The sequence below is a fragment of the Natrix helvetica genome (assembly GCF_964273705.1).
Source record: "Natrix helvetica genome assembly, chromosome: 5".
Taxonomy (NCBI): domain Eukaryota; kingdom Metazoa; phylum Chordata; class Lepidosauria; order Squamata; family Natricidae; genus Natrix; species Natrix helvetica.
In genome coordinates, this window is record NC_138551.1 from 83,894,305 (window position 1) to 83,917,662 (window position 23,358).

The window sequence follows — 23,358 nt, forward strand, 5'->3', positions numbered from 1 at the left end:
GGCGCATTTGATGATTTCATACGTACACAAAGCAGAATGATTTTGCACATGCATCAAGTTCATTGTTTCATAGCTTCATTATCCAAGTTCTTATTATGGCCAGGTGTTCAGTTGGAATGGAAGCCTTCAAACAAGAGCCAAGTGGATCCTGTGAATTCGCTTAAGGACAAGTTGCTAATTTCCTACTTTAAAAATTACAGCTATATTATGGCACATTTCTATTCTACGCTTCCACCGTCAGCCTCAATTCATTTTATTTTCAGCTTAGCAGTTTCCCTCTTAGATGAAACTCTCAAATTTATAGCAAATCAGAGAACCACAATAGATGAAGTTAGCTTAAATTGGAGGTTTCAGGAGAGTTGGGGGGCTGGTTAAAAGTATAGATAACTGTTTACAACTTCTGCAAAATAGTTTGAGACTGCAACGATATTATGTTGAATAAAGCAAGAGAAGAGAGAAAGAGGTCATTCAAATGAATATTTCCTAATACTTTAATTTCTGCAGTGCAAATTAAAATAATAAATCATACTTTGACAGCAAACAGTTTTTAAAGAAACAAGATGTTAACGATGAGTTTATATAATGGAGGAGGTTAATTATTCAATTTTCAAAGCTATCAAATTTTGGAACCAATTCCATGGAAATGAGCCTTTCCATGAAGGCTTATATCCACCAAAATGCAATCCATTTTTTAAAAAAAGAAATAAAATTCAACAATAGGACACAATCCTGTTTATTCTCATTTATATGTTTCTTTACAGAAATATATAATTCTCTCAAAGGTATACATCCAGCAAAAACTATCTCATATCAGCAGATATTAAGCAGTTACAAGATGATCATCAACCAGGTAAAGTATCTTAGCTACTTATTACATTTCATCCAATTAAGCCTATTATTGCAATTATTCCTTAGATCCTTCAGTAGATCTCAAAAGCTCATCAAACAGAACAACAGAATTGGAAAAGGCCTTGGAGGCCTTCTACTCCAACCCCCTACTCAAGCAGGGGACCCTATACCCATGATGGTAAACCTGTGACACGTGTGGCAGAGGTGGTATGCAGAGCCCTCTATGGGCACACACCATCACCAGCTGCTGTTCTGGGTTCCATCACGCACATGCATGCTGGACAGCTGGTATGTGAAGACAGAAGCATGCACCAGGGGTGGGTTGCTGCCGACATTACTGCCAGTTTGATGCGTGCACAATTTTTCACACATGTGCATGCTTTGCTCATGTACATGCGCAGATGACCATAAATGGGTCTACACATGCGCAGAACATTAAAAATGAAAAAAAAAAAACAGGGAACCAGTTCAGAGGTGTGGCAGGCCTGGGTTGTTGCTGGTTCCGGCAACCCAGGCCGGCAAACCCACCTCTGGCTGGCGCGCATATACCTTCTGGTACCCAGAACAAACCGGCTGGCCAGTATGCAGGCATTAGCTGTAACCCAAAAGAAAGCAGCCGTCTGGTGTGCATGCGTGCAACAGAACCTGGAAGAGCAGCTGGACGCCAGATGCAAGCAAACTGGCCAGCTGCTCTCTTCTGGGTTTCGGCCAGTGGTAAGATACGGCCAGTATGCCCCAGTATGGGCATACCGGTGCCTGCTGGGAGCACGAGGTACTGTTCCAGTATGGTGCTCTGGAGGCCCCACCCGCGCACCCGCCCTCCTTACCTGTATTTGAGCCAATTGGGGCTGACGCACACAGAGCGTATGGTGCCTGTGCGATGCTCTGCCGAGCAGCTGGAGCATTGCAGATGGTAAGTACACATGTGTGTGCTGTGCGCGTGCATGTGGTGGACGTCCGGCCCCATTGCACCGTACTGGTTGCAATGGGATCCGGAACCCACCACTGGTTTTGGCGCTCCAGTGGGCACACATACACACATTCCAGTTTCGGCATTCAGTGCCCAAAAGGTTAACCATCACTGCCGTATACCATTACAATGCAAGTGGCTGTCCAATCTCTTCTTAAAAGCCTCCAGTGATGGTGCACCCACAACTTCTAATGGCAAGTGTTTCCACTGGTTAATTGTTCTCACTGTCAGAAATTTCTCCTTAGTTCTAGGTTGCTTCTCTTCTTGATTACTTCTATCCATTGCCTCTTGTCTTGCTTTCCAGTGCTTTGAAGAATAGGCTTACCCCCTCTTCTTTGTGGCAGCCCCTTAAATATTGGAACACTGCTATCATGTCACCATACATGGCTAGTTACTGAATAGAACAATCACACTTCCAGAATATAAGGCAACTAATTTGGAATTGCAGTTGGGTGCTCCTTCCTTCAAATTGCAAATTTAGGAATACTTCAGGGTGATTTAAAATTTATAGAGTCATCCAAATGCCACAGATTGGGAGCTTACAGCGAAATGTGTCCTTCAAACTAAGTTATGGAAAATTTGCCGATGCTTAAAGGTTTTGATAGCCACATTATGATAAGCTACAAAACAAGCCACAGACAATCAAAGTTGTATGACTTGGGTTAAATGATCAGGAGTCTGAGGTACATTTGCTGATAACTAACAAACATAGTTATGTAATCACAAACAGCTCTATAGAATCTACCTCGATGAAATGAATGGCCTTCCATCAAGGTATAATGGTATGTAAAGATATTGGTATAATATAGGTATGAAGACTTCCAAACATCAGCAATGATTATGTTGACTAAGGAATTCTGAGAGTTTAAGTATATACATTTGGAGAGTATTCAGAGTAGATGCAGATATAGTTTATACAAGTTGCAAACACTACATATTGCCTAAAATAAACTGAAAATGAGAATAGCATTTTGTTGTTCTGTTCTGTTTTAAGTTAAATAGACATTTGACAGCCCTTAGATCCAAAACTCTAGCACAAGTAAATCACAATGGTAGAAATTTCAGGCACAAACATGCCTTAGCAATGACTGTTTTCTTCTGTGTCCTCATGGTGCCTCCATCTGCTTCCATTCCAGGGGTGAAATTCTGACAGGTTCTGGAGAACCGGTAGTGGAAATGTTAAGTAGTTCGGAGAACTGGCAAATACCACCTCTGGCAGGCCCCGCCCCCATCTATTCTCTGCCTTCCAAGTCCCAGCTGATCCTGAAGAAATGGGAATTTTGCAGTAACTTTCCCCTGGAGTGGGGTGAGAATGGAGATTTTGCAGGTTATCCTTCCCCTGCCATGCCCACCAAGCCAAGCCCACAGACCTGGTAGTAAAAAAATTTGAATCTCACCACTGTTCCATCCCCTACCTGAAGCAGGTTTTAAGTCACCTTTAGCTGAATCGGTGTTAAAATTATTTCCTCTTGAGCTTGACCCAAGTTTTGCTATAGATTTAGTCATACTTCAGTAGTGGCAGAGTCAACCTCTCAGGGTTGAGAGCAGTCTGTACCTACGAGCCATTTTAGCACTGTATGGCCACGTGTCCTCTCTTCCAGATCCTAGGCATTGTCTTCCAGGACCATTCTGCTCTAGGCAGTGGGAAAGTCCAATTATTACCAATTGAGTTTCCCCCCTCTACCTTCCAAGTCTCTCAGCCAATTCCCAGCTCAGGTATCTGAACTAAACCAGCCAGCAGCTGATTAGCATTGCAGTAGAAGGGGCTGAACCATAAGCCGGAGATCAGGTTTTTGGCAGTCTCTCATTCATGACACAATTTTGAGCCTGCCAGCTGTTGTTCATTGGGTTTTTCAATATGGATTTAGCACAATTGCAGAAGAGCATTATTGCAGAAGAACAATATCCCAGGTGGTAGATGGACTCTCTTTGAATCTATGGGCACAAAACCACACGGCCATCAACCAACATGCTGCCCTCATGAGCTCTAGCCCCATGCTGCATTATGGAGAATGATTGGTAGAACTTTTCCACCCAACTGAGGATGGTGGGTCAGAAGGGAGAGAAACAAAGTCAGGAGGAATCTATTTATTTTTATTTATTCATCATATTTAAGGATTGGCCATCAATGAGAGATTCTGAGGAGTGTACAATAAAATACTGAAAGCATAAAACAGTATGTAAAATCTGAAAGAGACAAGGATTGTTAAAATTAATTAAAAGGCAGGGGGGTACGTCAGGGCACTAACCAGCTCCATGGCTGGTTAGTGACCCTAAACAAGGCCCTGGTGCCAGGGGTGAAATCCAACAGGTTGTCACAGGTTCTGGAGAACCGGTAGCAGAAATTTTGAGTAGTTTGGAGAACCGGTAAATACCACCTCTGACTGGCCCCAGAGTGGGGAGGGAATGGAGATTTTGCAGTATCCTTTCCCTATCACTCCCACCAAGCCCTGTCCACAGAACCAGTAGTAAAAAAAATTGAATTTCACCACTGCCCGGAGCCATGTTTTTATGCCTTTCCTGAAGTCTGGGAGGATTTCTGATAGGAGAATGTTCTACAGACTGTTCTGGTAGGAGAATGTTCCACAGGGTGGGGGCAATGGCACAGAAAGATCTCTTCCTGGACCTCACCAGACTGACTGCTTTGGCAACATACCTTCCCTGCCAGATCAGGTGGAACAGGCTAATGTAACAAAACAAAATGGTTCTATAGGTCAGGAGTTCTCAATCCCTGGGCCATGGACTATCACCAGTTGGCGGTTCACCTGAAATTGGACCACGCAAGCAAGCAAAGTCCCAGTTGCACACACGCGGGATCCGGGCAGCATATAAAGGCACCCACTCACCAGTTCACAGAAAGATCATCCTCCATGGAATCAGTATCTGGAGCCTAAAAGGTTGCAGGCTGCTGCTGTAGATAACCTGACCTCATGCCATGTAGGGCTTTATATCTTGAATTGGATCATAAGTAGACTGGCACCCAATACAGCTCATGTTGCTCCTTAGGCACCTAAAGTAGCCTGTATGGCTGCAGTTTGTACCAGCTGAAGTTTCTGGATACTTTTCAAGGCTATCCCTATGGCCGTGAGGGTGAACCTATGGCACGCGTGCCCAAGTGGCATGAGGAGTCATGTCACCTGGCATGTGTGGCATTGCCTGTTCCTCTTCTGGGTTTCTGGTGCACATGCATGTGCAACAATCAACTGGCCTTTGTGCGTGTGGCAGTGCTAGAAACTGGAAGAACTGGTCTTCCATTTTCCGGCATGAACATGCGCTCCGGCCAGCTGATCATCACGCATGCAGGAACACCAGTAACTGGAAGACTAGCTGGCCAGCAGGCACATGCCCCCTGGGCACCTCCTCTTCTGGGTTGCAGCCCCGATGAATGTGTGCTTACCCTTTTTGGCACTTGATGCCGAAAAGGTTCGCCATCACTGGCTTATGGAATCTACCCATGTCTATCCCTAATGTTCAATGTATAATTTAAAAAAATAAGGATAGCATCATGCCTGAAGCAGGATAAGAATCGGTAGTGAGAATACAACAAATTTTAATGCCAGTTCCCCCCCCCCCCGGCTCAACAGGTAGCACTGTAGCTCAGCTGCTGTAAAGATCAAGAAAGATGACCTTGTTGGAAATATGCAAAAACATGGCAAACAGCGATAGATAGATAGATAGATAGATAGATAGATAGATAGATAGATAGATAGATAGATAGGTAGGTAGGTAGGTAGGTAGGTAGGTAGGTAGGTAGGTAGGTAGGTAGGTAGGTAGATAGGCAGGCAGGCAGGCAGGCAGGCAGGCAGGCAGGCAGGCAGGCAGGCAGGCAGGCAGGCAGACAGACAGACAGACAGACAGACAGACAGATGACAGAGTATATGTGTGTGTTCTAAGCTCGATTTTTTGGTTGCCGACATTTCATTACCTTCATGCATTATCACTGTTGTAGCCCACCAGCAGAGCTGGCAGCAGATTCGGACAGTGAGGAGGTTGGGGAGGAACATGGGCCAATCCTGGAGTCTGGGGAAGGCTCTGATGTGTGCTCTGCATCAGAGGTAGAGATGGGGCCAGGGCCGTCTGACAGTTATTAGCTGCTTTCAGAGTTAGACATCAGTGAGACAGATGGACAGCTGTAGCCTGTTCCCAGTGTGCGCATGCACAGAGTTGCCAGACGAAGGGAACAGCTAAGGAACAAGGTCAACTTGGAAGTAAGGCCACAGGTGGACAGTGAATGGCCCCTCCCAGAGGGAATAAAAGAGGAGTGAAAGGGGAGGGGTGTTTGCAGGAGACAATTCGTTCATTCCTGCATTCTTGCCAAGTATTGCGATGTCTGAAAGTTATCGGCCTGGCCACTCTCCAAGCCTGATAAAGGTCGGTAATTGTGAACTATCTGGAAAGACTGTGGGAGAGGAAAAACTTTGCTGGAGAGGAATTCACTGTAAATTAAATAAAAGGAGTTTATCGGGATGAGAACTCAGCTTTGTGCTGCTGGGGAAGCCTAGGTCAGAACAATCACTATCACTAATTACTCAAATAAGAGCCAATATAAATCAGTTGTTAACCACAGGATTGTTTCATCCATATCACAAAACATACAAGGTATAGACACACACACAGGGGGGGGGGTAACAAATCTCAGTTCTCTAAAACTCCTGCACCAATTAAGCTACCTAGTTGGGTAAACAAACCTTTGAAACCCTCAGGTTCAGAGAATGTTAACTATATAAAATGGGAGGGAGATCTACCTATACAAAATATATCTCTAGAGATAAGCCACGTTCAGATGTTCCCATTGACCCTATTGTCCCTTTTAGTTGTCTCTGACACAGAGCAGTCAGCTTCAGTGACCCAATCTGGTTATTACATGCCACACTGGTGACACAAGGCAGCTCATAAATAGAGCCAGACATGTAATTAAGCAATAAACTCTTAGAGAGAGAGATGGGGAAATGTGGGGAAAAAATTAAATAAATAACATTTAGAACTGCTACACCAGATAGCACAATTGCTGCTCTTGCCTGCTTATCCCTTTTACTTTTCATGAAGCTGAGCCAATGACGAAAAGGCTGACCGGTTTTTAGAAAGCCTCTCGACTTTCAAAGAATGCCTTAATCTCTGTATGACTGTGAGAATGAATTTATATTGTCCTGTGATCCTGTTCTGCAAGTCCCTTGGACTGCAAGGTGATCAAACCGGTCAATCCTAGAGATCATCAACCGTGACTGCTCTTTAGAAGGCCAGATCTTTCTAAAGATGAATCTCAAATACTTTGGCCACCTAATGAGAAGGAAAGATGCACTAGAGAAGAGCCTAATGCTGGGAACGCTTGAGTGCAAAAGAAGAAGGGGGTGACAGAGAATGAAGTAGCTGGATGAAGTTATCGAAGGAGTCAGCGTGAGCTTAAATGGACTCCAGTGGATGGTAGAGGACAGGAAGGTCTGGAGGAATGTTGTCCATGGGGTTGCAATGGGTCAGGCACGACTTCGCAACTAACAACAACATGATCCTGTTCTAAAGTTCCTTTCCTGAAAAACCTCTTATTTTGAAGACCAATAATCTATATCAGCTGATAAATACCTGACCGTGTCTTCAGAAAATGTACATTTTGATGGCTGTTTGAAATTTATTACAGAAACATTAAAATATACTATATGACCCTTTCAATGGGTCTTTTTTTACTTTCTGTCAAACTGTAAGTCTTAAGGGTAATCAGTGTTGCTCAGCTGTGGTTTTTAACTATACAGAATCACAGAATCACCCTTTTTAAAAAAAGAAAGCTTTATATCTATTTTAACATAATATTCCATCATTCTGTAGTCGTGTAGTGGTCAACATGATCCAAATTATTATTTTTTCAATGTTCTATTTACTTTGTAATCAAAAGCAAAATAAGATAGATTCAATGCTAATAGAACTTGGAAATGAATTTATGCAAATCTGTACCTTATATTTTGGATTATGCTTTCAAATATAAGTCGCGGTGTCAGAGTAATTAGATTGCGGTACTGCAGGCTACTTCTGCTGATCACCGGCGGCCAGCAGTTTGGCAGATCGAATCTCACCGAGGCTCAAGGTTGACTCGGCCTTCCATCCTTCCAAAGTGGGTAAAATGAGGAGCCAGATTGTTGGGGGCAATATGCTGACTCTGTAAACTGCTTAGAGAGGGCTGTAAAGCACTGTGAAGCGGTATATAAGTCTAAGTGCTAAGTGCTATTGCTATAAAAGAGGTGAAAGATCGCAAAGCAAAGACAGAAATCTAACAGCCCAGTCTGCCCTAACAAAAAAAAACTGTTAAGCAAAGAGAATCTACACAGTAAAATCAATAATCATAGAAAGAAGTAAAACAAAAGAATCAAATTATCAGAACAAAGCAAATATACTTATAGAAATATACTCAAATAAAGGAGAACAGCAAAGCTCAAATGCGTAAAGGAAATTCTGAATTACATTCCAAAATTGGAAATTGTCATGTTTTGAGAAGTTTTTGCTAGTTTGGAAAAGGCTAATTTTTCTTCACAGTGTTTTACAGAACTGTCTAAATCAGGGGTCATCAACCTTTCGGACCTCAGGGACCACTAAATTAATAATTTTAAATCCCGTGGACTACTAATATGATCTGCCTAATGACCGGCTGGGTGGGAATAACTAGGTGGTCATGTGATTGTGTGGGCGTGGCCAACTCAATGTCACTCACGTCAAGGGGCACCTTTCTAGGCTCTACTTGCCCCTCTCCTCCCAGCCACTCCTTGCCTGCCCACCCGGGCTCCTTAGGGCCCCAATAGGAAGCAGTTGTTGGAGCTAAGCAACCACCACAAGAAAGAGTTGGCAAAACAGCTGGCTCAGTTCAAATTGGATCTGACCAAGAAGAAGGCTCAGCAGAAGCACCTGACTCAGGATTACGAGTATAGGCTTTCCAAGCAGAGGGTGGGAGTGCAAGGGGAAGGTATTTGTGGGAGTGCAAGGCCAGGTATCAGTGCCTGGAGGCTCAGCAAGCTGAATTCATCAGACAGTTCCAGGTCATGATGCAGTCCCACTGTAAAAAGGCCCTCCGGCTCTTCACCACCAGTGGCACTTCCCTCCAGCCTTTGCCCAATGCCCCGCACCAGGAGGCTGAAGCAGACCCCAAGTCAGAATTTCTGTCCTCCTCCAACCCATACAAAAAGACCCCGAAGGGAGAGACTCTCTGCAGCAAACAAACATTTATTGCATGTATCCGGCCCCGGGGCCGTAGTTTGAAGACCCCTGGTTTAGTGCAATATAAAAAATGCAAATAATTTTTCTGCAGACCACCAAAATTTTCTTATGGACCACCAGTGGTCTACAGATCACTAGTTGGTGACCACTGCTCTAAATGGTTTACAGCAGGGGTAGTCAACCTTTTTATACTTACCGCCCACTTTTGTATCTCTGTTAGTAGTAAAATATTCTAAACGCCCACCGGTTCCACAGTAATGGTGATTTATAAAGTAGGGAAGCCAATTAAATTTTAAAAAGGAAAGTGCTTCAGTATCAGACAAAACCCGTACTGCCCACCATGAAAGTTGGAACGCCCACTAGCGGGCGGTAGGGACCAGGTTGACTACCACTGGTTTACAGAGTCAACATATTGCCCCCAGAAAACTGGGTCCTCATTTTACCAATCTCGGAAGGATGGAAGGCTGAGTCAACTTTGAGCTAGGGAGAATCGAACTGCTGACAATCGGCAGTCAGAATTATCCTCCAATACTGCATTGTTGACTGACAAAAAATCATTGTTGATTTTTGGTTCAGCTCAAGTCCCAAATTTCGGTTGACCCAGCATTCTGCTTGCAGGTTCTTCAAAGGGCAAGGTAGTTTGATGAATTCATCTTCATAGCAGCCGCAAATCACACTTCACACGTAATTTGATTTCTTTTGCAAATCAAACAAATATGCATTATTCTAGTCTGAAACTTAAGCCAGGATTAAAATGGACTGTTTACCTGTTTGCCGATCCTTGCAAGTACCATCATGCAGATCATGGGCATGAAACTGGCTTTGTATGTGTCTGCGTCTAGGTATGCTTATCTGCTTTTCCAAATGTCTGGCTACTTTTTTATGGTGTGCAATAAATTTCTGGGGGGGTCTTTATTCTTCACTTTGCTTTTTATATGCCTGCCAATCTTTCTTCTCACAGGCAATGTTCAGCACTGTATTTCTGGTGTCTGCCCAGAAGCAATATTCAAAAAGTTTCTCTCTGCAGACTCTACTCCAGCAACTGCAGCTACATACTAGCATGATTTCATTTACCAGGAAAAGGGAGAATAGCAATAGCACTTAGGCTTATATGCCACCCCATAGTGCTTTACAGCATTCTCTGGGTTCTTTACAATCTCAGCACATTTTCCCCAACAATCTGGGTCCTCATTTTACCAACCTCAAAAGGATGAAATGATGGGTGAACCTCGAGCCTGCCAGGATTGAACTCCAGGCTGTGGGCAGAGTTAACTTGCAGCCTTTCACCATCACAGCCAATGAGACTTTCCAATACAACGAAAGCATGGCTGGATGGTGACTTCCTAGCTAATTGGAACTACAGGGGATTGACTAGCTATTTGTTTTATTTCTTTTGCTCTTGGACATGATTGGCTCATAGAATTCTCTTTTTTTAAAAAAAAAGCATACCTAAGAAGAAAAACTCACCTGATTGGATCCTTTTCTGCTTGATTTTCCTGGGTTATGGTTAGCTCTGTCCATTCTCTTGACTGGCAAACCACCCGTTTTTCTTTAGCTCTTTCAGTCTTACTAAAGGTGAAGGTTCCCTTGCACATATGTGCTAGTCATTCCTGACTCTATGCTCCCCCGGACACACCATCTACCGGAAAAAAACACACACCAACCACTACTTAAACGCACAGTCCCATCACCACCCTGCACATCCATCTCCAATGGATTCCAAAGAAAAACAATTACCAACCTAATCCAAAGAGAGACTCAAAAAAAAAACGAGACAACGGCATCACCCTCCTCCCTTGCATCAAAGGCACCACAGATAAAATCAGCAAAATTATCCACAAACACAATATCAAGACAGCCTTCAATACTGACCAAAAAATAGCCAACATCTTAAGAAACCCCAAAGACAAGATCCAGCTAGAAAACCAAAGAGTCTACGAAATACCATGCAAAATCTGCCCTGCAACATACATAGGACAAACGAACAGGAGAATAAATGCACGCATCGCAGAACACAAGAACACCGTAAGAAAAAAAGAAAAAACTTCCTCCCTTTTCCAGCACCTTAAAGCTACAGGATGTGAAATTAATTTTAAAGGAACCAAATTAATCTCCAAAACTGAACACTTCAACAAGAGAATAATTATGGAAGCTATCGAAATAGAGAAACACACCCACAACATGAATAAACGTGATGATGCCTCCCGCCTGCCAGACATCTGGAAACCAGCCCTAGTCAACAAACGAGCCCCACCCACCACCCAGGCCATTGCAACACAAAACAACAACACAGCCAGCACCAATCAGCACCAATCTACCAATCATGATACAGCCACATAGCCAATCAATCCACTTACTGAAACAATGCCAGCACGCCACACACCTCCACCAAGATTTATAGAAAGACGGCAGCTCTGATCACACTTTAAGCCAAAAACACCAGCCTGAGGATGGCGAGTGAGACCTCGCCAAAACGTTGCCAAGACAATCTCAATCTTACATGAGAAAGGACCCGAATACAACATGACCACCATATATATATAACCTGTCTATCATGCAAAGTGGAGAGCATCTAAGCAGCTACCAGATCATCAATTAGTTTAACTTAACAAAAATAGTTTTCCATAGTCCATTAGTGCCCTAATATACTTTACTATTATATGATTTAAATATTGAATTTGCCTCTGGAGATTGAAGCAATTGATCACTTTTAGTTAAGAAAGCTGTCTTTTTTACTTTCTGTAAAGATAGATTATACTTAATGGAAATATTATGTTAAAATGAAGCATGCAAGAAATCTATAATGTCCTATTTAAAAAGTAAAATGGAAATAATGAACTGCCAAATACACCTTGGAATTTATCTTTTATGATTAAGGTGTTTAGAAGTTTTACAATAATCTCCTTTTTTTACTTCCAGGAGATTCATGACTGTTGCAATCATTTCCATTGCTAGTTTTTGAGGTTATATAAATTAACAATAGCAGCTGAGCAGATTTTAAAACATATGCTGTTACAAAAATGGCAAGAATAATTGGAAATATATTCTAGTTATTTAATTAAAAATCATAAACGCGCTGAAGAGCTACCGTCTTTTTAATTTCATGAATTTTTCCACACTGATATAATCTTGCACAGAAAAGCATTTGCTCTGCAAAAGGTGATTTTAATCACAAGCTCTAAGGAACGGGAATATATTCCTCGCCTTACCAGTCCTTCTGCAAAGTCATAACAGTATGGCTGGAGGCTTTGACTGCAGGAAAATAGATTAATACAATCAAAACAAATTGGGGAAATACCAGCTGCAGGATCATATCAAGATTTTCTGATCAAGCCAGAAAATTTAAATTTTAAAAAAGAAATTGATATTTTTGACAGGGGTGGCAAGGAGAATAGCTATGGAATTGGAATCATCTGCTGATGAATCTATAATAATGCTAATTATGTGCTAATGAAATGTCTACAAGAAAACAAACAAGCTGAAGAACATCAAGGATTCTATGCATCTGACTTTTCCCCTCTTAACTTGTTTTAAGGCCTTCATTTATCTTTTTAAAAACAAAACAAAAAATTGCATGGCTATTTTTAATAATTCTTGGTTGTTCCTTGCCTCAAAATGGTGATAAACTGTGCCAGAGATTTTATTTACACACACACACACTTCAAGATCCAAGTGGGCAGGCAGGTACTAGCCAATCAACAAGACTGTCAGCCCTGGAAGCCATCTTTTGCATTGGGCCTTCCGGCCTGCCAAATTCAATGCTGTGGGAAAGTGGAAGGGGGGATTATATGGAGTATGTGAGATATATAGTCATAATAACATTCCTTTCTCAGAGAGTCAAGGACATCTTGCCTTGGAGCTGTAATGGTGTGACTGGGAGGCATCTTCAGTTTTGGATGGTGCCTGATTGGGTCATGTGATGGACATGTGGGTGCTGGGCAGGGACTTGAACTTTCATTTGGGTGGGGAAAATATGGAAGCTTTCAGATGCGGGTTTTCCCAGATATGCCAATATGACATTTCTAATAAAATAGAACTCTGAGGAACTTCAAGCCTCAGAGTCTTCTTTCATTGGGGGTGTTACTTGGAAGCCTGACAGTTAGTCTTGATGGGTCTTTGGACTAATACAATACAATAGTAGAGTTGGAAGGGACCTTGGAGGTCTTCTAGTCCAACCCCCTGCCTAGGCAGGAAACCCTATACCGTTTCAGACAAATAGCTATCCAACATCTTCTTAAAGACTTCCAGTGTTGGGGCATTCACAACTTCTGGAGGCAAGCTGTTCCACTGATTAATTGTTCTAACTGTCAGGAAATTTCTCCTCAGTTCTAAGTTGCTTCTCTCCTTGATTAGTTTCCACCCATTGCTTCTTGTTCTACCCTCAGGTGCCTTGGAGAATAGTTTGACTCCCTCTTCTTTGTGGCAACCCCTGAGATATTGGAACACTGCTATCATGTCTCCCCTAGTCCTTCTTTCTCTTAAGCTAAACACACCCAGTTCTTGCAATCGTTCTTCATATGTTTTAGTCTCCAGTCCCCTAATCATCTGTGTTGCTATACAACAGGGCTCTTCTGATTGCTCTTAAATCCTTCAAAATCTGGTTAAACAAAGTCTATATCACATGGAAAAAAATATTTCATACTGTTTGTGGCATCTGAATTGACCAAATGAAATGTAATGGCAGTAAGTGTCTTCTGTAAATCATGGAGCTTCCGGTTTAACATTTATTTCAACCCGAATCATGGATTTAGCACAGGGCTTTAGTAACCCTAACTCCAGCCTTACAAAATGCTTTCCAGTAAATTTCCCATTGGATTCAGAAGTTCTTAAAATCCTTGGATGTGCAGATTTTATATTTCAGTGGTCTATCCTTCTTCTGCCCTTGAAATCAGGACTTTGTTCAAATTACTATTCGAATATAAACCAGACTTTCAAGCAATTAAGATCGGATTACTTGACATTGAACAACAGAATGAATTTAATTTAATTTAATGTCATATCAGCGTACACCTAGGATACCTTAGACAGGAACCAAGCAAATATTGAACCAACCTTATTGTTCTGAGTCTCCTTTCATTGGGGATGTTACTTGGAACCCTGACGCAGACATTGTCATAATAGACAAGGACCACAAGACAGGAGCAGTGATAGATGCAATGGCGATAGCAACATGAGGAAGGAGGAGTATGAGAGGCTGGAGAAGTACCAGGATTTGGTACTAGGAGCATGTAGAAAGTAAAGGCCAAAGTGGTTCCAGTGTGGTGAATGTAATCTGGATTCCCAGAAGGAAGGAGCTGCATTCCAAAGAGACTGCAGAACTTGGAAAGTTTGGTTGGTGGGAAAGCAATTTAAATACTATGCACACATGCACACACATTTGTGACACAGATGACAGAAATCTTTTGCAATATTTCCATTCCACTATTCCCCAAAGCCTTCGTTGATCATTGTAACTGAAAATCAGTGACATGGTTACCCACCATTTTGGGGCAGAGAATACAGATTATCCATTTCTGCTTTAAATACGCCCGAAACTCTCAGCAGGTTTTTAACTGGGAACAGAACATGGACTTCAATCAACAAAGTTGATTTAGCAAAGCTAAACACCTTCAACGACTCTGGAAACACCTGCCAGGAAATGAATCCAATCACCAAGAGGAATCTGGCAACTTTTTTTTCTATGCCGGGGTTCTCTTACTCTTTGCCTGATTTCTAATTTCCTTCATCCTTGTCTTGATGTGATGAATGAATTCTTGCAGCGTTGGACAATATGGAAGCCCCAGCTCCACTGGCTCCTTTTCTTTTATAGCATCCTTTTTCATTTGGATTGTTGTCTTAATTTTCTTCAGAAAGAAAAGCTGCATGTGAATTTTGAAGATCAGTTTAGAGCAGCGGTCAACAACTGGTGGTCCACAAGAACATTGTGGTAGTCCGCAGAAAAATTATATGCACTTTTAATATTGCACTAAATCAGGGGTCCTCAAACTACGGCCCCTGGGCCGGATATGTGCAATGAATATTATGTTGCTGAAGAGAGTCCTCTCCTTCAGGGTCTTTTTTGTGAGGGTCGGAGGGGAGCAGAAATTCCAACGGGGTCTGCTTCACCCTCCTGGTGCGGGGCTTTGGGCGAAGGCTGGAGAGAATTGCTGCAGGTGGCGAAGAGCCAGAGGGCCTTGTTCTAGTCGGACTGCATCATGGCCTAGAACTGGCGGACCAACTCAACCCTCTGAACCTCCAGGCATTGATATGTGGACTTGCACTTCCACAGGTCTTTCCTATGCTTGGAAAGACTATGCTTGTAGTCTTCAGGGAGGTGATTAAGATCGAATTTGAACTGAGCCATCTGTTTTGCCAACTTTTTCTCATGATGGTTGCTTAACTCCAACAACTGCTTCCTGTTGGGGCCCTAAGAAGCCCGGGTGGGCTGGCAAGGAGTGGCTGGGAGGGGACGGGCAATTAGAACCCGGCAAGGTGCCCCTCAATGTGAGTGACATTGAGTTTGCCATGCCCACCCAGTCATATGAATACCTAGCCACACCCACCCAGCCAGTCATTAGGCAGATCATATTAGGGGTCCGCAGGATTTAAAATTATTGATTTAGTGGCCCCTGAGGTTCGAAAGGTTGGTTACCCCTGGTTTAGAGTACTGCTGAGGGAGAAGATCGTTCAAAGAGTGACCGATGTTTCCATATGATGAAACTAATCCACACCAACAACATCATACATCGACATGCTTAAATTTAAGGCAGATTTAGTTAACTTGGCATTGTTTATTTTATTTATGAAATTTGCAAACTGCTTTAACTTCAGGGATTCTATTCCTGAGCAAGAATTCCTAGCATCCCTCATAATTGCTGGGCTGAATGGGAAACTGAATTTGTCAATGAGGCAGCCAATGGTTTCCTATACTTGGTTCAAGCAGAGCCTTTTTCCTTTATCCGTATATTTTATTGAAGTACGAAGTGGGATTGAAGGAGCTCTTGTCTTTATGAAAGCTCACCACACCAGCACAGCTGACTTTAAAAATAACAATAAGCAGCTCCCCATCAATTTTAAAACCAAGGCACTGTTCTTTCCCCTTTAAGGAGAATGATTTATTACCCCATAGTGAATTATATACTGCCTTCCTGAATATGAAGAATGAAAATGGTAAAAAACAAATCCAACTGACTGACCTCAAATTGACAAGAGAATACCCCATATAGTTTGCAGCATGCATTTGGAAATTGCTTTTCACGGCGAGCTTTTGAGCCAAGTCCCATAAATTCTGGCCTACCAAAGCTTTTAAGATGCCCTTTGACCCTTGACTCTCAACCAGGTTCCATCATGGGGGGATAGAGGCCAATGTCTCCGTGAAAAGCTAAATTATATAACTTATGTGGTGTTTGCATAGATAAATCTGAAGCTACAAAAGAACTAGCTATACACCTTCTGCTTAGGTGTGAAGTGTGAAGACAAAAAGTGAAGAAACAGAACATTAGAAAACCAAAAAGATACAAGTAGTTTCACATAAATATAAAACCAGGGTACACCTGATTTTAGGACTAAGATTTAAAGTTTCACTGTAGCTTGTAGATTGATGGACTTACTGTTATCTGACTTGACTTGACGCATACAAGTGCGGTATTTTTCAGACTATAAGATGCACCAGTGTATAAGAAGCACCATGATTTTGAAGAGGTACATTTTTTAAAAAGTTGCACTCTGCATGCCTCCCAAGCCCTCTGCACGCCTCGTTTTTTACAAAAAAAGGGGGAGGGATGCAGAGCTTTGGAAGACTTGTAGAGTGCTCGTGGGGAGCAAAAAAAGGCCCTGTTTCACTCGGTTTTGCCCTCCCCAGCCCCCAGGAGCACTTTGCAAGCCTCCCAAACCCTTTGCACATCCATTTTTGCAAAGGGGTTAAGGTTTCGGTAGGCAAAAAATGCTGTATTTTTTGTGTATAAGACCCACCCAGATTTTCACCCTCTTTGGGGGGGGGGGAGATGCATCTTATACTCCAAAAAATACAGTAATCCTTCATTTACAAATATTTGTATAGCAACTGTTTGAAGTTGCAACACTGAAAAAGGTGACTTATAGCTATTCTTTGCACCTATGACCATCTCAGCATGCCCATGGTCACATGATCAAAATTTGGGCACTTGGCAACTAGCATGTAGCAGCCTGGGATCACATGATCACCACTTGTGACTTTTGCAGTTGGCTTTCCACAAGCAAAGTCAATGAGGCAATCCAAAGTTGCTTAATTACCATGTGATTCAATTAACAACTGCAGTGATTCACTTAACAACCATGGCAAAAACAAATCCTAAAAGTGGGCAAAACTCATTTAACAAAACCCTTGCTTAGCAATGGAAGTTCTGGTCTCAAATTTTGGTTGTAAGTCAAGGACTACCTGTACAAAAGAGTTGATCTTTGGAGTCTTCTGCATACCTACCTTTGACCAATTCTGGAGTGCTAGACCATCTGGAAAATCAACTATATTATATTTTATGGTTTAAAAAATGGTGGGAGATAAGGATTTATAAATAATAAAACTACAACCGCACAACATTTTGTTTATGTGGTCTTTGTGGAAACATGCATCTCTTTTGCTACAGTGTGTAACAGAAACTGATAATTTGAACCTACTATGTGCTGGAGTTGAAGAACCAGTGTTAAATACCTGCAAATACTTTTTCTATGAAATACATAGCTATTAGATGTAGATATAAGGTTTCTTTCTCTTTAATAGAGAGAAAGAGACAAAGAGGGAGAGAGGGAGGGAGAGGGGGGAGAGAGGGAGAGAGAGAGAGATCACCCTACATATATACACATGCACACTTATACATATATACATACATACATATACAAACTGCCAAATAGTTTGTACTATTTTGGATAAAATGGTTTTGTCCTTTTAAATGTGAACAGTGTCTGAAAAGAAAAATGTACCCACACTCTGTGTATATGTGTATAATGTACCTTCATTCATCCAGGATGGGAAAATGTTTGGCCTAAAAAAAAAGCCACATGTGCAAATCAAACGAAAAACAATCCAATTATGTGTTAATAACTTTCCACAAAAATATATGATTAAAATACCTTCCTCCCAAGCAGAGGAACAATTAGAATCACACAGGACTTGCTTCTCACATGGTAATAAAATATGAAATTAGATTGCAGTACTAAGTGGGGAGATGTGACTCATATTTGTATCTGCCAGAACTAAAGGCATTATTTTTTAAAAAATATTTAGAATCTCAGCACCTAACTGCTATTCAATACAATACAATACAATACAATACAATACAATACAATACAATACAATACAATACAATACAATACAATAGCAGAGTTGGAAGGGACCTTGGAGGTCTTCTAGTCCAACCCCCTGCCTAGGCAGGAAACCCTATACCGTTTCAGACAAATAGCTATCCAACATCTTCTTAAAGACTTCCAGTGTTGGGGCATTCACAACTTCTGGAGGCAAGCTGTTCCACTGATTAATTGTTCTAACTGTCAGGAAGTTTCTCCTCAGTTCTAAGTTGCTTCTCTCCTTGATTAGTTTCCACTCATTGCTTCTTGTTCTATCCTCAGGTGCCTTGGAAAATAGTTTGACTCCCTCTTCTTTGTGGCAACCCCTGAGATATTGGAACACTGCTATCATGTCTCCCCTAGTCCTTCTTTCTATTAAACTACTAATCATCTTTGTTGCTCTTCTCTGCACATTTTTTCTACATCGTGGCGACCAAAACTGAATGCAGTATTCCAAGTGGGGCCTTACCAAGGCATTATAAAGTGGTATTAACACTTCACGTGATCTTGATTCTATCCCTCTGTTGATGCAGCCTAGAACTGTGTTGGTTTTTTTGGCAGCTGCTGCACACTGCTGGCTCATATTTTAATGGTTGTCTACTAGGTTGTCCGCTAGGATTCCACAAACACTGAGGTGTAAAAATATGAATCCAAAATGGCGGACCATCCAACTGAATTTGTCAGCAATTGCTGCTGTTGCTGCTCATGCTACAGTTTCCAAAGCAGTGTTTCACAAACTTGGCAACTTTAAGATCTGTGGACCTCAACTCCCAGAATTCCCCAGCCAACTGTGGTTGAGGAGCTGCCAAGGATGAGAAACATCAAGGTGCAGAAAGATTGTTTTTAAAGCTTATTGTTCCAAAGACCATTCAGTATGGTATGGTATCCAGGAAGGAATTGTCTTGTCTTTCCTCATTATAGTCTGGTCAGAAGAAGCATGAAGGAATACATGTCAGAAAGTTTTGTCATGCCTTTCTTCATGCAGATGATGCTTTCTAATAAGATAGCCTCATTGGAGCTGGCAACATTTTCAAAATGGAAGAGCTGTGTCACTTTAGCAACTGAAGCTAGAATGCTTCCATTCAATTTTTAGACTTTTTTTTGTTGTAGCAGTAACTTTAGGTGAGAGCCTTGTATTGACAATGCCATGAGGTCCATCAGCACATCAACAACGACCACAAATATTTTAAAGAACAGAGGGTTGTCAAGATACAAATCAAAATTTCTGCTTTAACTGGGCCAAGGGCAGTTCCTGGTGGCCTCTTATGGAGAAAAGAGATGTTCTCTTTTCAATACCTTGGAAACTGGCCAGCATTTTAATGACACACACAGTAGCCTGGAGTGAGCATGCCTACCTAAAGCACTTCATACCACTGTGAGAAAGAGGAAAGTCTACTTAGCAGGAAATCACCAAGAACCACAAAGTTGTGTCCACCAACTTTTTTAAAACTATCAATGGCATAATTGTCAAGAGGTTTTTTGTTGTTGTTGTTGCAGCAGCACATCCAGCAAGCACATAAGTAATGGACTTCAGCAGGATTCAATTATATATAAGAAACTTCTTTATATACAATACCATACAGCAGAATTCAGCATACAAAATCAGGAACACAGAAGCAGTATTCATAGAAGCAAGTCATTAGAAAGCAGAGAGATAGAGGCCTATATTGTAAAGAGGTAAGGTTACAGAAGCCAAACCAACTCTTACATACAATTCAGCAAGTCTAAGCCACACCCAGACTCCAAAACTATCTCTTATGGCCCCATAAAAACAAATGCTATGTTTCAGTATTCCATCAGTCCCCATTGGCTAATCTAATGCCATGTCTATTCCAACAGTCCCCATTGGCTGACCTGTTACCATGTCTATTCCAGTCTATGAACATACTCTGACAATAACTTTAGATTCTTGGAAGGTGATTTATGACTTGTTTAGCAAGAAATTAGTTTTCATAAAGATGGATGGATGATTCCCACCCCTATCTAATATTTGTCAGGGGAGAGAGAGAGGATCCCAAAGGTGATTTTTCAAAAGGCAACTAGACTTTCTTTGTTTTTCTTTAAAAACATTTCACTTCTCATCCAAGAAGCTTCTTCAGTTCTGACTGAATGCTGGAGAGTACAAAGATTTCCACTTGGAGGTTTAGCTGTACTCTCAGGGTCACCTGAAATAATGCAAAGGAGATAGGCGGTGTCATATCTCTCCTACTCTGACAAAACACCTTTGGGACAATCTTGACCTGGATGACTGAGAATCTCTAGAGAGAGAAAGAGATGGGGGGAGGGGAGAGAGAGAGAGATGCTTTTAAAAATCTGAAAAACAAAGTCAAAAGGATAGAATTGTTAAAGGCTTAATAATAAACAATATACATTATGCAAGTGGTACCATTTTATCAAGCAAATAACCAGCAAGGGTTACACTTTTTTCTCAATCAAGTATTTCAATTGAGTAATTCTTAAAACAGAAAAAACAAAAATAATGACTACCAGTAAACATAGCATTTGTGAAGCAAAGTCTATATACTAACAGCAAAAACACAACACCTGGTCTGTTATTTGAATGAGAAGTAAAATCACAGCTTAGACATAAAGAGCAGAATTGAATAGGTGAGGCCAAGGACTTTTTGGTGCTGACTTTGCTGTCAGACTGAAGACTGAGCGTTATTTGCAAATTACATGTTATTGAGTAGAAGCATAGATAGTGACCAAGTGACCATCAGAAGGATAGCAATCTTTGAAATGTGGATTTTATAACTTGATGGGTTGAACAAGTATGAAATGAGAAGCTTCGCCAAGATATGGACAAAAATAGAGATCTCGTGAAGAGGAAATGGGAATATTTAGGATAGGCTGCAAAAAATGATAATAAACAAGGAAAGAGGGAAGGAAAATGCAGCACTCAAAGAAACATATCCTGGCGGACAAATCAATGCATGTGATTAGGCAAAAATACGATGTTCCGGTTTTGGATTCTAAGATCAAAGGAACAAACAGCATTGCAGAGAAGAGATATCTAGAAGAGATAACAGTAAAAGGAGAAGTATAATAACTTTTATTCCCTGGACTAGAAGACCTCCAAGATTCCTTCCAACTCTACTATTCTGTTATCCTTTTTTATGATATAATCTGATTTTTTTTTCCTTAAAGAAGAGAAACCAGGTTATTTTTAGCTTTGCTGAACATGCATTTTATTTCCTCTGCCCAATCACCACTGTCTTCCTTCTTCTATCCTAAACACCAATAATTTCCCACTATATTCCTTGTGTTGGAAGAAATGTCCATCTGGGTTCAGTTCCAAGCGGGGAGAAAAACACTGAAAACATGGTGACTGTTTAGAAAGATGGTTTAATGATGAACAGGATCACGTGGTTTGAGGTCCTAGGCCAAAAGGGGATGCTGAGAGTGCCTGGATTGTATGCCCTCTCTGGGCTTTTGAATTTGAGCTTGTATTCTGATTGGTTGTCAGACTCCCATGGGGCCATGCAGGGGTAACTTTGTAGGTTGTGTTTTGAGTCCCAAGCTTGGTTGAACCTTGCTGGGTGATGTAATCTTCCCAGGTGCCACATGGTGAGTTCTGTTGCTAGATGGGTAGAGGACTAATCCTACCTTAGTTGGATCTTGAGTGGGGTGATTTGCCTATGAATAGACCTAGCTATCTCTTTATCTCTTAGGTGCGGACAACTGCCTTGGGCTATTGAGGATGGTGGGGGCTATTAAAAGTGAGTCTGCTTCCTGCCTTAAAAAACATGTTTCTCCATTTCTCAGCCAAGGAAATATAATATTCTGCCTTTTTAATATTTCCTAAAATATCTCATTTTCCTAGGAGAGGGGCGGGTGCTAACTTCCTACACTTGCAATTATCTTTGTGTAATCGTGTTTTTTTTTTAATTTCAGGAAATTAAAACATACAAAAGCCAAAGGGAAAAAATAATGGAGACAAAACAAAACTGGACAAAAGCATTAAAAAGTGAATTAAAAAGAACAAAAGACAAAAACACACATGCACTTGAACAAATCTATTGCAACACTAATAGCTTCCCTCCTTGCAAAGGAGGTCCATAATTTATAAGATTGTACATCTGTTTGCTACCCATTTGACCTGTCATATTTTTTACAATTATCTGGGAAACTTAAACAGGGAAGACAGAGGTTCCTAGGAATCCCTGTCTTCCCCCTAAATACCCACTCCTCTGTCCCACATATATGGGAACAAATACAAAAAGAAATGGATCAGAGAACTCCTCAGTACTTCACAATAAGTATTTGCTAAGTCATTTAGAAGATTGATGTAAAGACTTTTTCTTTCAGGGTCAAAAATTCCTCAGTCCAATAAAACTAACATTTACAACAGATACCAAAATCTTTACTAACTCAATTAACATGAAATGCCTACAATGAGATGCTAGTTTTGTGAGATGGGAGGCTATATAAATTTGACCAATACATAAAATAAATAAACAAATAAGTCTCGTTTCTCCCTGTCATTCGCTTCTGAATGTCATGGAAGTTTTTCATTAATGCCTTCTTCGTGCTGAAATCCGGCAGTTTATTGAAAGAAGAATAAGAAGGGGGGGGGGGGAGAGAAAAGATTTCTGTTTTATTGTTGACTGTCGTATCTCTCATTTTACGGCATGCACTGTAAGTCACTTAAAGCAGCAAATCACTCTAATTGCATCTCTGCCATTGAAGGGCATTTCCCTCACTTTCCTCTTCAAAGCTGACTCCAGCATTTTTTGATGGCGCACTGCAGAAGATTTTATTGACCAATGAAGAAACATCATGAAATACATCTCCATCTCCCCAATATTGATTTAAGTCAAGTCTGGTAATCATATAAAAGAAAAAGATTGTATAGTCTGCCAGAACCAAAAGGGAACAGAAATGGAAAATTAAAAACTAGGGTTTTTCAGATGGACTTTTCCTGTCAAACTCAAAGAACCAAGCTTGTATACTCTGGCTGAACCGGATGTTAAATTGCTTGCTGGCCTAACCCCTCCCCACCCTGCCCCTTCCAGTAGTCCCCATGCACCCCATTTTGGCTCCCAGGT

The 23,358-nt window shown here is 41.4% G+C and overlaps 1 long non-coding RNA gene across 1 annotated transcript; it reads left to right on the forward strand.

The window, feature by feature from the left end:
- The first annotated feature begins 778 nt into the window (after positions 1–778).
- On the forward strand, positions 779–22,338 carry LOC309393944. Its single transcript, XR_014175664.1, has 3 exons — positions 779–850; positions 21,982–22,029; positions 22,205–22,338. It is a non-coding gene; the product is annotated as an uncharacterized lncRNA (long non-coding RNA).
- The last annotated feature ends 1,020 nt before the right edge of the window (positions 22,339–23,358 follow it).